Below are 18,196 nucleotides of genomic sequence, written 5' to 3'. Positions count from 1 at the left end.
GTATGTCATTGGTTCTTCATGGAGTCACCAAGCCGTGCGATTACAACTAGTGAACACACGGTGGCGGAGTTGTGCTGCTTTAAGTCCTGTGGTTAAGCTGCTAATGAGGTCAGTTATTATTACCTCATAAACACATTACAGAACGTCCTATGAGCCACAATTTTACTGCACACTAGCATGGAAGTGAATCGATTTAACATTTTGTACTTACAATTTGTCACTAACAAAAAATGTACAATTTATTTTGACAATAGTCTTTGGTTTTAATAAGAACTGTTTATTCACACAGTCTCATGACACTAATGTAAACTGTGCATCGTGTTCTGTAAACAGAGTACAATAAGTACAATAACTTTCTCCTATGAATAGTTTTTTCTTGTCTTTATCTGCATAAACACACACTCATGGGCCCAGCACGTGTAAATCTTTTTTTTTTTTTTTTTTACGTGCAGTTACCTCAGCTAAAGGACAATGGAGACATCCCAGTGTTGATAATAAATAGGATACATGAGTTGGAGGGAATCCAGACACTCCCAGTTGGAGTAACCTATTAAACTGTGGGAAGTTGTGCATTATTGAATGGACAGAACAAACAAATACTGCAAAAAGGCTGCAGGCTTCTCCTTCTTTCTTGTAGCTGTGTGATGAAGTTCCAAGGCATGATTACCGACCACTGTGGGAGGAAAATACAGTATTTAGAGTTTTTTGTTATTGTTTCCGAATAATTGTAGCCGCCGGAAGGTAATTCCTTGGTCATGAATTGTTTGTCTGTTGGTTTATCCTTATCTAAGGTCAAATTAAACAAAACTGAATTGAAGTAGTTTTTGTACCAATTAATTTAATTTGGGATGAGAATTGCAAATCTGCTTTTCGAAGGGCTCCAACAACCGATGTTATATGATTTTGTCATGCATCCAAATTCAATTGAACCTCCAAAGTTAATCAGTTTACAGTTCAACCCAATTAAATAATGAGTTACAGTGTAAAACGTGTTCCAACCACTTTGCTACATGTCACATAGGCATTTGTAATTCTATTCGTCTTTGCCACCGCTGCTATGTACCTGTCTGTGGTGGTGTCACATTGGATAAAAGTCTCAATAGAGATGGAACATTCCAGAATGAGGCAAGTCTGCACAGCTGGGTTTGATCCCCCGATGAAGTTGTGTCAAGTATGTAATATTATGGTTCAACAATGTTAAATTTGTTTTTGTCAAACAATTATTTCCCATGATTGTCACTTCATGCCATCAAAACATGCTCTTTTTTTTACTCTTTTTTAAATTTATTTATTTGTATTTTTATTTTATTCTTTTGTCAATAATTTTGAAGTTTTCCTGACCGTTGAATGTGATCGATGGTACAGGAGAGTTTCAAACTGTTCTTGGTCTGGTGGGAGGAACAGATTCGCTGACAAAAACGGGTTGGAAGCACTGTAAGATCGACACACAGCAATTTGCCTAGCAACGCAAAGCCATATGGAGATCAGACTGTGGGAGTTTGGGACGGGCTGACGTCTCCACCTGAGCGCTGATTGGCGCAAGGAGTTTCTGCAAACAGGATACACATTCACATTGGTCTTACAAAAATTACACAACCTGAAATCAACCATGAAAGCGGATGTGGCAAGTCTAAATTCTGAAATGGCAAGTCTAAGATAAGATGTGGAAAGTCTAAAATAAGATTTGGCAAGACTAAAATCAGATCAGGAAGCAGATATGACATGCCTACAGGCAACCATAGAAAGCTTGAGAACCCAGAATAAAAGCTAGAAAGGGGAGCTTTGGGCCTCAAAGATAATGTGATGAATCTCTTAAAGTCTGCTCCCTCTGGGGTCTCATGAGCCAAAAGGACCCGATAGAACTCTTTCTTCGATTGACACCATCCCTTACCGCTGGCGTTGACCAACCGGTTCTGGGATTACTGCCATGAAACGCACCAAACACCTTGTGGCCACAGCTATGATCAGCTGCCTCGACAATAGAGGCACAGAGCATGGTCTACTCTGAGACACGGGGCAACAAGTATAGCTACCCCTGCCCATTGCCTCTCACTGCTGGCAACGCCAGAGTGGATGAAAGTCCAGCCCCTCTCGAGAAGACTGGTTCCAGAGCCCTTGTGGTACGTCGGGGTGAGACCGACTAGATCCAGCTAGAACTAGATTCAGCCCCAGGATCCCCCACCCCCATCAAGGTGACGTTCCACGTCCTAACAGATATCTTCTGCAGCCGATGATTGGATTGCCAAAGGCCCTGTCTTCGGCTGCCGCCCAGCTAACACAGCCCCCCAAGTTCTTAATGGGGAAATACGTTTAATCTCTTTTTATTTTTGTGTTAGCATATAAGGTAGAAAGCTGGCGGCAGTCAGTCTGTGAGTTTATCAAAGTGCAGTCATCAATCATGGTTTTTCGATAGTTTTAATGTGAAGCCATATTACTAACCATTAGGAGTTATCGGCTACATCCCCATCCCAGTGTAAAAATATATAAAGATATTGCTGTTTGAACAACTAAGCTTTTCAATCGTACACATTTTGAACTTACAGGCTGTGATAAGTGCTCTGTTAGAACAGGCAGGTCCAGAGACACAGGCATGAATGGCCAAATTACCTTTAAGTAAACAGATTTATGATCAATTAGGTTTTCTTCTGTTTAATACATACGATCATTTTTTTTAATCTTCCATCCATCCATCCATTTCCTACCGCTTTTTCCCTTTTGGGGTCGCGGGGGGCGCTGGCGCCTATCTCAGCTACAATCGGGCAGAGGGCGGGGTACACCCCGGACAAGTCGCCACCACAGATAGACAGACAACATTCACACTCACATTCACACACTAGGGCCAATTTAGTGTTGCCAATCAACCTAATACTTTAAAATTCTTAATCATCACTTTGAGAGCGCTCCCCCATCCCTTCTCAAGCAAAAGACTATTCCATTTTACTGGGCAATCACAGACTTGATTTAGGAAAATGTTTCTTCTTCCATTGGAAAAATATGGTGTGCCTGTTTATTTATTCATTTTGAAATTAAACTTGGTTAAAATACTTTAATGAGTGTATAAGTACTTTTTGAGCATATTTAACAAGATTGTGATGATAATGACAACCGTGATAATTTTGATTACATCAACTGTAGTATGAGATTGTCATATTATTACATCCCTAATTGCGACTTAAGAGTCCTATGATGATTCTAATCTATATGTAACATACTTCCTTGTGGTCCAGCATGTCCAGATTGACATCCCAAATGGCTCTCTGTTAAAAAAGCCATCCAAATGCATGAACCTCATGATTTAACGCTTTAATTTAACACGAGTATGTAACATCGTAACAGCATTTATAAGTCAGAAAAGAGGTCACCATAGGTCCCATTTATGTATCGTGACATGTATCAAATCGAGAAGTTATTGTCAATACCCAGCACTAAAGTCCATCGTTTTTTACTGACCATATTTTTTTTTCCAGAGTCTTTGTTTTTAAATTTCATATTCCTAATTTTTACTTGTAAACTTTTCTTGGAAACTTGATGGGACGGTCTTTGAGGGGGCATTCATAATGAGTTGATTTGTGTTTGAAGGACTCTTGCTGCTGGAATAGCTTCAATCGCAAAACACTTTCTCTCAGCATGTTCTGCATTAACATTTAAAAAAAAACACAATAAATTACATAAATTGATGCTTTATTTGCAGCTTGACAGTTCCATTTTTTTCAGTGCCAATGTATTTTAACTGCCAAAACATGATGGCATTGTTCTGACTCGATAAAAGAACATTTTCTCATGGTACAGAAAGTTAGAATTGAGAAGAAGTGTCCTTGGATTTTCCAAGGTCTCAAAAAATGTTGCCAAGGTCTGTGGAGCTAAGCACGTATCAGTCATGGCATCTTGAACGATGAGGATTTGTTAAGCAAAGTTCTTCTGGAACTTTAGAGTTACAGTAATACCTCCACTAATGAGCACAATTGACCCTGTGATGTATCTCTCAACTTAAAACACTAACAACCTCAAATCAACATCTCCCATTAAAAAACAATTAAAATCAGTTAAATTGGTGAAAACAAACTGGTTTGAACATACTTCTTTTGTTGGAAAACATACTTTTCAATAATAAATGTTACATTAATACAGTACTACTAACAACTACAGTACTTTTTTTAAGTATTGTAACAATAATGTACGGTATTTACCTTGGAGAGTGGACTTCTATGGTGTCACCATCCAGCTGCTTTCGCTGTCAAACACACCACAAGACAGCTTTCCATAAATCCCATGAATAATTCTCTTCCGTTTAGATATTATTTAAACATCATTTTGCTTGTGATACGCTTGAATTGCTTTGGCAGGTTGATGACACGCTCTGTCATGTTTTTGATGATTTATTTATTTAATGCATGTCATTTCATTATATTTCCTAGCACTGTCCTTCACATTCACTCTCTCTCTTCCCATGGTTGGAAAACAAAGTGATGTGCCTCTTTGGCTATAAACTAATAATACTGAGCAAAAACTGCTGTTTTGGGGAGATCACTGTGGCATTTGTCATTCCAACTAATGGGGGATGCTTGTCACTCAGTTTTTTGCTTGCAACTAAAAGCATACCAATGAGTAGAGAGACAGCTCTTTTCTGTAAACACTCCTATATGTTGGTGCACTATTTAGCTGAGGTGACACTATAATTTTACCCTCTTTAATTAAATTGAATTCATTTTGGAATAACTTAAGAGGTTCTTAATCTAACTCTTAGTAATGAAACAACTGGAAATATGTGATGCATTACATTGAATCGATCGCATGTTCGAAATAGGGCTGGCTGGGCAATATATCGATTTGTCTCTGTGCGATATAGAAAATGACTACATCGTGATATTCGAGTATATGTTCTCACGCAGTTGCTTTTAGCTGCGGGCATTACACTACAGGCTCTTCCCACTCTTTCTTGTCTCTCCTTCTCACAGACAGCAATCGCACCTTTTTACATACGTCACATACGTATACGCCCTCGCGGAACAGAGAGGTAGCAGCATGGGTAACGTTAGCTGTAGTGCGAGCGGTAATACGAGAGAAAGAAGGTGCAAATCTGGTAAAAAATGGATGAAGAATTCATTCCCAAGCAAAACAGCAGGAAGTCCATCATCTGGCGGTGGTTTGGCCTTAAGTGGGAATATGTCGAACAGACAACCGTAATTTGTCAAGTGTGGGGCAAAAGAGTTGATGCAAAAAGTAGCATTAGTGCTAATATGTAGCATCATTTGAAAGGTCACCTGCTAGAGAATGAAGAGTGCTTACTCTGCATGTCAACATCTCCATTCGGTGCCACACACCCACACCATCAAAATGTGAAGTGAATTAAGTGAAGTAAATTATATTTATATAGCGCTTTTCTCGAGTGACTCAAAGCGCTTTACATAGTGAAACCCAATATCTAAGTTACATTTAAACCAGTGTGGGTGGCACTGGGAGCAGGTGGGTAAAGTGTCTTGCCCAAGGACACAAAGGTAGTGACTAGGATGGCGGAAGCGGGAATCGAACCTGCAACCCTCAAGTTGCTGGCACGGCCACTCTACCAACCGAGCTATGCCGCTATGCCGAGGCGAACATGTCCAGATCAACACCGTATGGAAAAATAGTCAACAACAAAAGGAGATAATGTCCGCAGTAACCTACCACATGGCGAAGGACGAACACGATTTGATTTCCTATTATGCAGATCATTTTTATTTGACAGTTATTGAAATATCTTGCGTGACATCATGCACAAAAGTGCACTTTATTTGTTTTAAACTATTGAAGTGACGTTCTGTACAAAAAGTGCACTTTAATTTAGTGTTGTTTTGATATGTCATCTTAGTGACATCATGCACAAAAGTGCACTAATAGCTTGTTTTAAAATGTCTCTGACAATCTTGCACGTTCTGTTTTGAAATGGCATGAATGTGTGTGCCACTGCTTAATAACTGTATAATAAATACAGTTTTGGTCAATTGACTTAGTTGTGATTTCCCTTTCTTCATGAAAGTTTAAAAGTAGCATATATTAATGCAGTATGAAGAAGAATGTTTTAATGTAGACACATAGAATCATCATACTACTCTGTTTATATGTAGCAAGTGTTCATTCAAGGCCAAGGCAAAATATCGAGATATATATCATGTATCGTGATACGGCCTAAAAATATCGAAATATTAAAAAAAGGCCATATCGCCCAGCCCTAGTTCGAAATAAACTGAAATTCAACTGAACTGAACTGAATGATATGGTTGACAAAGCTGACATTTGTGCAGTCCCATTGATGACACTGCAATTATTTTGGGTACTAGTCCAAGGTCTGTCTCTCCCTCTGAATCCAGTGGTACAGAAAATTAATGGGTGGAAACTGTTACTAATATTATTATTTTTACTACGGTTAGAATCATGGACATGTGGAGGAACGCTAAGAGATACCTTTGGAATTATGTACAATATATCAGTATGACATGTGCACTGTGCACACACTCATGTAACAATATACTATACTAGGATATGAGAAGTGAGCCAAACATGTTTTTTTTGCTGGTCCCCACAAGTTTAAAGCAGAATGAGATATCTGAATGCGTATGTGGGGGGCCGAGCAGACGGTGTGTAAAACAACATCTCGGGGGCAGACACCCAACAGGCTTAGTGAGACTCAGCCGTGTGGAAAGTGGCGTCGCACAAAAGATTCTCACATGCAGTCACGCCCTCTGCCCCTGGAAACACACTGTATCTTTTCACGCTAGCTAGCACTACAATGGCAGTTATTGTTTTGGTAATTCACGGATGTCCAGGCATTCAGATTGTGACTTATGGTATATGTACAGTAGAGCAGCAGTTTGAGAAGAGGGAATAAACCCGCGGTGATCCCTGTAAGCCTTTGTGCTTTTCTCTCGCGCTTACCTCACTCTTCCTGTCCTGCATGAGCATCCACTAATCCACTTTGCCTGTCCAGCCAGTTGCTTGTCAAAAAACAACCATATATGGAGAAATCACCCCTTTCCTCCACATTTCTGCCTTTCTTTGCCTCTGTAATGGGACCCCCTATTATATTTGAGCTTATTTCACAGAATTGCCACTGTAAAAGAGTACGATTTAATTTTCTGCTCACAGTTGGCGGTGAGCCATAAAATACTGCAGATGAAGCGGCAGCAGACAGAGCACAACGAACCGTTTCATCGCACATAAATCCAATGAAAGCAAGTTCATTAATCTCCCGTAAAATGGCTTTTATCAGACGCCTGTTTTGACTTTAAACAAATAACCAAAAAAACTCAGGTTTTAGTTGAGGTTTAAACACAACTGCCCCCTGAGTAATGAAAACAAGGTGGCCGAACACTATAAAAGCTACCTCTGATGCGGCCTTCGGGGTAAGCTCTTTTAAAAATAAATGCCGTCTGTAAAGAATGAGGAGAGAATTTCAGAAGAATTGATAACAAACAATTAAAATAAAAGCATGGCTATATTTGGTAAAAAAAAAAAACTTGACTCGGATGAACTATGCTCATAAATAAAGTGCTGAATGCCTTGTATACATGTACAGAAAAGAAGTGCATTCCCAGCTTCTTGGGTAAACAAGCTGTATATACTGTAAGTTAAAGCAAATAAAAGAGACAATAATATTTATATCATAAACGGTCTTGACAAATCGCTCGGCTTGTGTTTTTGTTTCCCATCGTTAGTGCTACAGAGCACAAAAGGGGATTGGTTGTGTGCAGATGTGCTCACATCTGTGGACGAGTCTTGAGTGACGAAACACTGCAACCCCTAGTCTGAGGGTCTGATTTATACGGACTGGTCAAGGCCTGAGGCCTCATCATTCAACACACTGGACGCTCTTCTCAGTTGAGCCTAAATTGATTCCAGGAAAGAAGTTCACCTATTTTGCTGACCTTGCAACAGCCTCCAGGCAAAGTCATTCATTCCTATTATAGTCCATGGCTTGGCAGGAAACACTACCCCCAACGTAATAACAACATAACCTTGACTTTAGACATCAACCTGGAACACATGACCGCCATGATCTTTACGAATACACACACAGTACACAATGACGGAAGACAACCAGAACTCGGGCTTGAACAGTCGCAAAATGAACAAATAAGCGGCTACAGTTATCTTAATATAGTGTTCCACAAAAATAAGTAAGCCAACTTCATAAGAGCAACCATGTCTTGTCTAAATTGCTGGCAACCCAAGTGGTTAGCAAGGTATCTGGGTCTTGCTTATAGTTGTGGTAGCATCATGGTCTGAGACTGCATGAGTGCTGTCTGTGCCGCACTTCATTGAGATGTATAAATTCCAACATGTACTCTGCTTTTCTAAAGGTGGAGGAACGCAAGGTGTCTAACATCCACCAGCTCAATGATATCAACATATGGACGTTTTTTTATGCACATGTACGTGCCACCTGACTGGCGACTGGACTAGAAAATGAGTCAGAGTCAAAGGAAAGTCACGCATTTAGATTAAACTTTTTGGTCAAGGTCTTTCAGTGTGGAATTTTCATGTTCTCCCTGTGACTGTGTGGGTTCTCTACGGGTACTCCGGCTTCCTACCACTTCCAAAGGCATGCTTCTGCTGATTAGTTGATTGGGAACACTGAATTCCTAGTGTGTGAATCTGAAAGTTGTCTATGGCCTTGCAATCAGCTAGTGACATTTCCAGGGTGTACTTTCGCCTGAATACTTGGATAGACTACTGCCACCCCGTGACCCCCAGAGGGGCAAGCGAGAAAAATGGATGGATAGATGGAACATAACTTTATTTCTAATCAATCGATTGCTAAGAAAAACATTTTCATTTTATGGCAAGTAATACAGTCAAAATCTGTCCTGATGTTCACAGCTTAGTAAAGCCCAAAACATCTGATTTTACAAGGACAAAGTCCTGCCACATGTCTTCAAATGATTCAAAATCAAAGATTAGAGTTTGCCTTGTGACAAATAGCGCAATTAATCTATTTCCAGGTGTGTATAAAGATAACCACAATCCTCCAGACCTGAAGTACAACCTGACCTCTAACAACTCGATTAAGATTCAACAACATACCATAGTGCTGATCCTCAAAGGGCCTGAAAACCTGCTGCTGAGTTGGCGGACATTTTCGATTTATTCAAACTTCAAAAGGAGAGGATAGGAAAAAGATTTGAAGAAATTGGTGTTAATGACAAGCCCATGTCAGGCAAACCCCGTAAGACAACTGTTCAAGAGGACTGTTGGTTACTTTGACTGTCCAGAGCCAGCCATTTTTCAGAAATTCCAGCATCTACAACAACCGTTTTATAAAGGTTTTCATGCAGTGGTCTCAATGGACAAATTAGTGCTGACAAACCAACATAAGACAGAAGAAAACAACAAATATATTTCTTTAGTCAACTGCCACAGCTCGCAGAAAAGGCAAACAGTCAAAAACTGCCACAAGATTGATTTGTAATTCATGTCACATCCCAGCTTTCTCTTTCGTCTTCTGCCTGCCACCTTTTGGATACATTGGCTGTGTTGGACTGGCCTTTGTGTACCTACCCTTGCCTGATAATAAACTCACCTGTTCTTGTCTGCCAACTCAGCGTTTGTGTCCTTCCTCTATCAAGTCCCTGACAGTATTGGTGTGTAAAAGACCTGCAGAGTGGATGGCAACATCAACTGCTTGAAGTGTCAAGAAAAATATTGGTGCCAATTACATCCCAAATCACACGAAAGACAAATTTCTTGCACATCCAAGTTCCTGAAAGCAAAGCTGGTCAAACTGGTTCAGGATGGTCCAGCTTAGTCACCAGACATCAATATTATTGAGCATATCTGGTGAAGGATAAAACCAGTGATGCAAAACCAGTGAAGTTGGCACGTTGTGTAAATCGTAAATGAAAACAGAATACAATGATTCGCAAATCCTTTTTAACTTATATTTAATTGAATACACTGCAAAGACAACAGGTTTTTAATGTTCAAACTGAGAAACATATTTTTTTTTACTGACAGTGGTTTTCCGAAGTGTTCCTGAGCCTATGTGGTGAAATCCTTTACACACTGATGTCATTTATTGATGAAGTACCGCCTAAGTGATCGAAGGTCACGGGCATTTAATGTTAGTTTTCAGCCTTGCCGCTTACGTGCAGTGATTTCTTTAGATTATCTCAACCTTTTGATAATAAGGACCGTAGATGGTGAAATCCTTAAATTCCTTGCAGTAGCTTGTTGAGAAATGTTGTTCTTAAATAGCTTGTTGAGAAATTGTTGTTCTAAAATCTTAAATTACAATTTGCTCACGCATTAGTTGACAAAGTGGTGACCCTCGCCCCATCCTTGTTTGTGAATTAATAAGTGTTTAATAAGCATTCCTTAATTTTCTCAGTCTTTTTTGCTGCTTGTGCCAGTTTTTTTTAAACATGGTGCAAGGCATCAAATTGCAAATGAGCTAATATTTGCAAAAAATATCAAAGTTTACCAGTTTACCTGTCTTTGCAGTCTATTCAATTGAATATAGGTTTAAAAGGATTTGCAAATCATTGTATTCTGTTCTTATTTACAATTTACACAATGTGCCAACTTCACTGTTTTTTTTTTTAAATTAGTTTGCCTTTTATTTGGCCCGCTCCTATAGTGTTATTCATTTTCTCTATCTTCAGTATAACCCCCCCCCCAAAAAAAACAAGTATATAACAATATCTTGACAAACAACAACAACAACAATACTTGTGGGAACATTTGGTAATGGTTATGTGCAGTAAAACTTTTCATGAACTCAACTCACCTTAATGTCTGTTCCTAAATTTGTGTCCCACGTTTTAGATTGGGGATGTCAAACTCAAATACAGAGTGGGCCAAAATTCTAAACTGAACAAAGCCGCGTTCCAAAGTTGAACAACTTAACCTTTTAATAGGGACCCAAACAAGTTTTGCATTGAATATTGAACAAGCAAGGCTTATATAACTTTATAGTGACATGCAAAATCGAGTTTTGTTGGTAGCGGGGGTGTATATTGTAGCGTCCCGGAAGAGTTAGTGCTGCAAGGGGTTCTGGGTATTTGTTCTGTTGTGTTTATGTTGTGTTACGGTGCGGATGTTCTCCCGAAATGTGTTTGTCATTCTTGTTTGGTGTGGGTTCACAATGTGGTGTAACAGTGTTAAAGTTGTTTATACGGCCACCTTCAGTGTGACCTGTATGGCTGTTGACCAAGTATGCCTTGCATTCACTTGTGTGTGTGTAGAAGCCGCATAAATCACGTGACTGGGCCGGCACGCTGTTTGTATGTAGGAAAAGCGGACGTGACGACAGGTTGTAGAGGATGCTAAAAGCAGTACCTTTAAAGCACGCCCCCAATATTGTTGTCCGGGTGGAAATCCGGGAGACTGGTTGCCCCGGGAGATTTTCGGGTGGGTTACTGAAATTTGGGATTCTCCTGGAAAAATCGGAAGGGTTGGAAAGTATGAGAACTAGCGCTGAATGCGGTGATGCAGCGGCACCGCCACTGTATAATACCGGTGGGCCAGCTCTAATGTAATTTATTATTGCCTCAAGGGCCAAATGAAATTACACGGCGGGCCAAATTTGGCCCGCGGGCCAGAGTTTGACACCCATGTCTCAGATGAACAGAGCAGTTATGATTTTTTTTTTTTACAGAGTAAACGACTAAAAATAAGTTTTGGGCATTTTTTTCTCTAAATGCCTACATTTGCCTAAATGTGGTTAAGGACATGCATTGTTGTGGATTTCCTGCATGTCATGTCATTACTAAAATAAAACTGTAATCCGCGGGAGAGAATCCCTCTACCATTTTAAAATATTTGTTTTTTGGAGTGGTCAGCTTGAAGCATTCCTCTGTCCCTGACTCCCTCGTCATCATGTGACATGAGTCGTGACTGTTATGATTTTGCTTACTAGTTTTGATAACCCGCCTTACCTTGCATCTGATTGACCAGTCCGTAATGCTTTGCCCCAAACTCAGCCAATTGTGACTCATCATACAAACACCATCCAACCATCTGGATCATATGGATGTTGTCATTCATCCAGGTCATTTTATTTTTTCCATATTGTTTTCTGCCCATGACTGCTCAATGAATGATACAAAACTAAATGTTTGGGGTTGGCAACCCAAAATGTTGAAAGATCCATATTGGACCAAAAAAAACCCAACAAATCTGTCTGGAGCCGCAAAACATTACAAGCCTTATATAAGTCTTATAATGAAGGCAACACATGACGTGAGGGCAGGGGCGTCGCCAGACATATTTCACTGGGGCACGTGCCCCACTGTTGATCTGCAGTGCCCCAGTAAACATTTCACCAATTAAAAAAAAAACGCTTCAGAGTTTTAAGTCTACATAACAAAGACAACAGCGCACATACTACTTAGTATGGTAATTGATTGCTACTGTATTCACTCCACTAACAATGAGCACATGGCTACTTAATATGGTAATTTATTCACATGTGGATGGGACTTCAGTTGAAAGAGAGAGAGGGAGAGAGGGGATGAGAATCACTGCGTTAGGTAGGTGACGTTAGCCAACAACAATTTGTTAATTACATTATTTTGATTTTGATTTGACTCAAACTGTAACTCCTAGATGGATTTAAAAAAGTTATTCGCCCGCAGCAGGGAAGAAGAAGCGAGGAAAGAGAGATGTAAGTGAAGTCCTAGCTAGTTAGGCAACATCATTGTCTTAAGTTGATGCTAAGTTAGCTAACGTTATTCCTTGTATCAAGAGAAACATATTAATTTGCTGTACGAGCTATCGGGGGAATTTCCAATGAACATGAAACATAATGTTGGTTATTGTCTGCTGGTTCTGTATCAATGATGATTTGGAGTAAGCATGTGTGAGTTGAGTGCTTCTCAAAAAAACATTTTTCCATATCAAGTCGTGAGCCAAATTTTTAAATCATTCAAGTTTATTTCACAGAAAAATAGCACAGTAGACTCGTCTTGTTAATCGGTGCGACTTTGACTAAAATAATCTTGTTTTGTCACCAGAAAAATAGCTACAGCTGGTTTTGTTTCCAGAAAAATCTGTAACATTTCTGTATTTGTTTTCAGAAAGATGGCTGAAAATATCGGGTTTTGTTGCCCCATTTAGATTTTTCAAAAATATATTTTCATGTCTGCCCTGAGTCCTCCTCCAACTTGTTAGTCGGTTTGCCTTTTGCTAAAATACTCACTAATAGTCACTAGAAAAATGGCGAAAAATATCTGGTTTTGTTGCCACAATTGGATTTTTTTCTCCCTGAACTTTTTTTTTTTCATGCACACATCTGACTGTGACTCACTGAAAATGACACACAATCCACTTTTATTTCACGACCCACCAGTTGGGAACCACTGGTCAACTGTATAACAGTTAGTGTAATATTCCCATGTCTGTCCAGAGTGATTGACCACTTTGCAAAAATGAAAACGAGACGTTCAAGTTTACTTCTCAGAAAATGATTCCCTGAACAGACACACAACAGTTGTTCATTTATTCTACTACTGTGGCTTTATTGTTTTGTGTATATTTTACAGTTTTGTGTATCTGAAATAGGATTAACCACATTGCCATAAATGGAAATTAAATAATATAAAATAACCCAGAGATGTAGGGGTGCTTTATTTTTTGTTTTACTTTTGTAGATGTTAAATTTGCAGATGATTACTGCAATATACATTTCAAAAAGATTCATTGCTCTTCCTTTTTGTTTTTACCAGTAGCAGCTTAGAAGTCTGGAGTAAAAAAGTGCACAAGTAGGTCAAATGAATTAGTTAATTTCAGGTGGTTAATCAAAGATCTATACAACATAATCTGATATGATTTCATAGTTTAAAGCACTATTTATGTATTTTTTATGATAAATAAGTGCTAAAAATGTTTTTGCTTGCTCACTTTGCACACTCACATGAATTATTTGTGCCCCAGGTGTGCCCCAGCACAGTATTAGGTCTAGTGACGCCCCTGCGTGAGGGTCTATACAAGTCTATTATCAAAATGACTGTGTCGCAGGCTGACGCTAATCTTCGTTGACAGAAATGTTGACATTTTAAGATTTATTTTACACATTTTTACAACATTGGAAAACATTGGTAAAACGAAGGCTTCCCAGAGGGTGAGGTAATTCCTGGAAATTACTGTGTTAGGATGGCCCGAGGTAATTAGAGGAAACGGCAGGCTGTCTTATAATGGATTTATTACAATCTTTGGCAAGCTATGGTTTGGAACAACATGGCACACCAACAAATATCAGAAATGCAGCCAATACTACATACAGATAATGTGTCATGAGACAAGCAAATATAAATTAAATACACCAAGGACGCAATTAAGGAAATTAAATGAGCTCAAATATACCTACAAACAAGGCATGATGATGCAATGTGTACATACAGATAGCCTAAATAGCATGTTAGCATCGATTAGCTTGCAGTCATGCACTGACCACATATGCCTCAGTAGCACATTAGTAAATAACAGCAACAAAGCTCACCATTGTGCATTCACGCACAGCATAAAAGGTTTGGTGGACAAAATGAGACAAAGAAGGAGTGGCATAAAACACTAGCGTCGGAGAAACTTATATAGGGGCTCTACTGAGGATGTCGTTGTTGTTTGTGTTGTGGTTTGTGCAGCCCTTTGAGACACTAGTGATTTAGGGCTATATAAATAAACATTGATTGATTGATGTAAACAAACTGTTGTGTCACAGCCCACACAACTACAGTGAGTTCAAAGACTGCCAAAATTAGTGGGACAAAACGGCGCTCACCAAGTTGGTTGTGTTCCGACATGTGACTTATTCCCAGAAGTGAAAACCAAACATCATTCTACATGACAAAACAGACAAAAACCTGAAAAAGTGTGGAGGTGTACAACTTCTTTGTGTGTGGCTGGGTCAAGGAAATAGGTATCGAGACTTTCTTGGATAAATATGCATCTCGTAAAGTTGCATTTCACGATTTCACTTCGTGTCTGTTGATGTTTGTTGCAGTTGCGAGTAGCATGTTTTTTCCCGTCTTTATCAAAATATAACTAAAGATGTCAACATTGTGCATGTGCTGAAAGTTTCATTCATGTGGACTGCCTTTCCTAAAAGCTAAAGTCTTGTAGGTTTTTCTCAAGTTTTCTTTCTTTTAAGGTGCTTTTTGAAGCACTTGCATCAAATTTATGTTTAAGAAATAAAAATGATATCAAGATAATACTTATATTAGAGATAAAAGTACATCACACAAACCTTAAGCGGAGTGTTCGCTGCAAATTCGTGCATTCTTCAACTCTGCTCCCTTGGACTGCAGTGTGAGCTGCATACTATCCTCATTTTTTCTTAGAATCTAGAATAGAATAGAATAGAAAGTACTTTATTGATACCTGGGGGAAATTCAGCACCACAGTTCGCTCACAATAGACAATAATAATAATAAATAATATATGACTGTGGAGAAACACCGCCGACGGGCCGCCGACGGGCCGACAGCGGGCCCACCTGGAGGCCAGGAGGCGGGGCATGCGGCGGCAGGAGGAGGCGTGGCGCACGCGGAGCGACACTGCAGCGGCAATCTAACACAGGTGCGTATACTACACACCGGCTCACGATCTGTCTATCTGCTGTCAGAATATAAAAAGGGCGAGGGAGGAACGACCAGGGGGACCACGGAGGAGGAAACACCAGGCAGCAGACCAGAAGCGCGACAGCCGACCCGACAAGAGCGATGACGCACCCCCGCAGCGGACGCAAGCCCCGGACGCCGAAAGGCGTGCAGCGGCAGCAGACGAGCCGAAGGAGCGCACTGAAAAGTGCCTCGACCGAAGGGCCAAGTGACAACATATTTGTGGAAACAATAAATCAATGCTGCTATGATGTGTCATGTGTCAGGTGTCCCCGCAACCCACACGAGGACGGCAGGAAGTCCGTTACAATGGCGCCCAACCGAGGAAGACCTGAAGAAGCGGAGGACGACGGCGTCATCTGGGCTCTCGTGGCAAGTTACACCAGGCTGCTCGAAAAGAAATGCAGGAAACCCAAATGATGCTAGCATTGTCGGAAACGACAAAAGAAGAAGCCAGGAAAGCTGGTGTCGAGGCCATCTACCTGGGAGGCGAGCTGTCGGCCAAATGGAAGGAGGACGAGGGCTCCCCGGAAGCAGCATATATGGAAGAGACTTTTGTTGAATATTACGGTAAAAAAGAAGAGGAAGAAATTTTCGTTGAAGATGAAAGTTACTTTAATGGTGAAGTTGATAAAATTTTAATGGTGAAGTTGATAAAATTTATGTTAAAAAAGTTGATAATGATGGAAAGGTAAAAGAAGGTGAAGTCCAAGAAAATGATGAAGAAAAATAAATAATTGAAGAAATTCTGGAAGAGAATGAAGATTATGACAAGGAAGAAGAGTACAATGAGGATGAAAAGGAGAAAGAAGAAATAATTGAAGAAATTCTACAAGATTATGAAGATGATAAAAATGAAGTAATTGAAGATGAAAAGGAAGTTAAAAATAAAGAAGTTAAAGAACAAGAATTTAAAACTCAAGAAATTGAGGAAGAAGAAATAATTGAAGAAATCCTAGAAGAAGATGAAGATGAAGACAATGAAGATGAAGGAGAAATCGAAGAGGAAGACAAAGTCGAGGTACCTCAAGGAATTGAGGAAAAAGTTATTGTAGAAATGCAAGAAAAGGAAGACGAGGACAAAGACAAAGAAAAACCTAAACGAGAAGAAGTAACTCAAGAAATTGAAATAGAACAAATAATTGAATTGCTGGAAAGTGATGAAGACGAACAAGAAAACAAAGAAATTAAGAGGATAAGTCTTGGAAAATGCAAGAAAAGGAAGAAGACAAAGAAAAACTTGAACGAGAAGAAGTAACTCAAGAAATTTGAAATAGAACAAATAATTGAATTGCTGGAAAGTGATGAAGACGAACAAGAAAACGAAGAAATTGAGAGAAAAAGTCTTGGAAAATGCAAGAAAAGGAAGAAGAAGACAAAGAAAAACTTGAACGAGAAGAAGTAACTCAAGAAATTGAAAAAGAAGAAATAATTGAAGAATTGCTGGAAAGTGATGAAGACGAACAAGAAAAGGAAGAAGACAAAGAAAAACTTGAACGACAAGTAACTCAAGAAATTGAAATAGAAGAAATAATTGAATAATTGCTGGAAAATGATGAAGATGGAAAAGAAGAGGAGGAAATTGAGAATGAAGAACAGTGGAGAAAAGCTCAAGACATTCTTGGAGAAATGCAAGAAAAGAAAGAAGAGGACAAGGAAAGACTCACAAAAGACAAAGAAAAGAGGCAAAAAAGTCAGAAGGCCACAACAATTTTTTTCCCGCTCCAGTAAGGAAACAGGGGGGGGGGAGCACACTCGGCCGGACTGGAGCCCGGCCTCGAACTGATGGGGGAGGTATGTGGAGAGACACCGCCGACAACGGGCGGAAAGCAGCAGCGCGGGCCCACCTGGAGGCTGGGAGGCGGGGCATGCGGCGGCAGGAGGAGGCGTGATGCACGCGGAGCGACGCTGCAGCGGCAATCTAACACAGGTGCGTATACCACACACCGGCTCACGATCTATCTGCTGTCAGAATATAAAAAGGGCGAGGGAGGAACGACCAGGGGGACCACGGAGGAGGAAACACCAGGCAGCAGACCAGAAGCGCGACAGCCGACCCGACAAGAACGATGACGCACCCCCGCAGCGGACGCAAGCCCCGGACGCCGAAAGGCGTGCAGCGGCAGCAGACGAGCCGAAGGAGCGCACTGAAAAGTGCCTCGACCGAAGGGCCAAGTGACAACATATTTGTGGAAACAATAAATCAATGCTGCTATGATGCGTCATGTGTCAGGTGTCCCCGCAACCCACACGAGGACGGCAGGAAGTCCGTTACAATGACATATATTATATATGTGATGTATAATATATGAATAATATAAATATATTCTACATATATTTTACATTTAAGTGCAGTCAAGGAACATATACATTATACAGTCTGATGGCTGTCGGTAAGAAGGACCTCCTGTGTCGTTCCGTGTTGCATTTAGGGAGTCTGAGCCTTCCACTGAACGTGCTCATTCTCTCCGCAAGGTCCGAGTGTAGTGGGTGGGAGGTGTTGTCCATAATGGCAAGGAGTTTTGCTAGACTTCGCCTCTCTGACAACCGCCAGAGAGTCCAGCTCCACTCCCACCACGTTACTGGCCTTTTCTACCAGCTTGTCC

General features: G+C 40.2%; 2 long non-coding RNA genes across 2 annotated transcripts; one reads left to right on the top strand and one right to left on the bottom strand.

Moving 5' to 3' along the window:
* Nucleotides 1–329: 329 nt before the first annotated feature.
* Nucleotides 330–15,316, bottom strand: LOC133553925 (uncharacterized). Its single transcript, XR_009807013.1, has 3 exons — nucleotides 15,218–15,316; nucleotides 9,557–9,630; nucleotides 330–673 (listed from the first exon to the last, which is right to left on the bottom strand). It is a non-coding gene; the product is annotated as an uncharacterized LOC133553925 (long non-coding RNA).
* A 228-nt stretch (nucleotides 15,317–15,544) lies between these two features.
* On the top strand, nucleotides 15,545–17,805 carry LOC133554540 (uncharacterized). Its single transcript, XR_009807136.1, has 2 exons — nucleotides 15,545–17,520; nucleotides 17,594–17,805. It is a non-coding gene; the product is annotated as an uncharacterized LOC133554540 (long non-coding RNA).
* The last annotated feature ends 391 nt before the right edge of the window (nucleotides 17,806–18,196 follow it).

This window comes from Nerophis ophidion, linkage group LG06 (assembly GCF_033978795.1).
Source record: "Nerophis ophidion isolate RoL-2023_Sa linkage group LG06, RoL_Noph_v1.0, whole genome shotgun sequence".
NCBI classification, from domain to species: domain Eukaryota; kingdom Metazoa; phylum Chordata; class Actinopteri; order Syngnathiformes; family Syngnathidae; genus Nerophis; species Nerophis ophidion.
The sequence above is the reverse complement of the archived record's forward strand: the minus strand, read 5'-3'. Positions and strand labels throughout refer to the sequence as shown.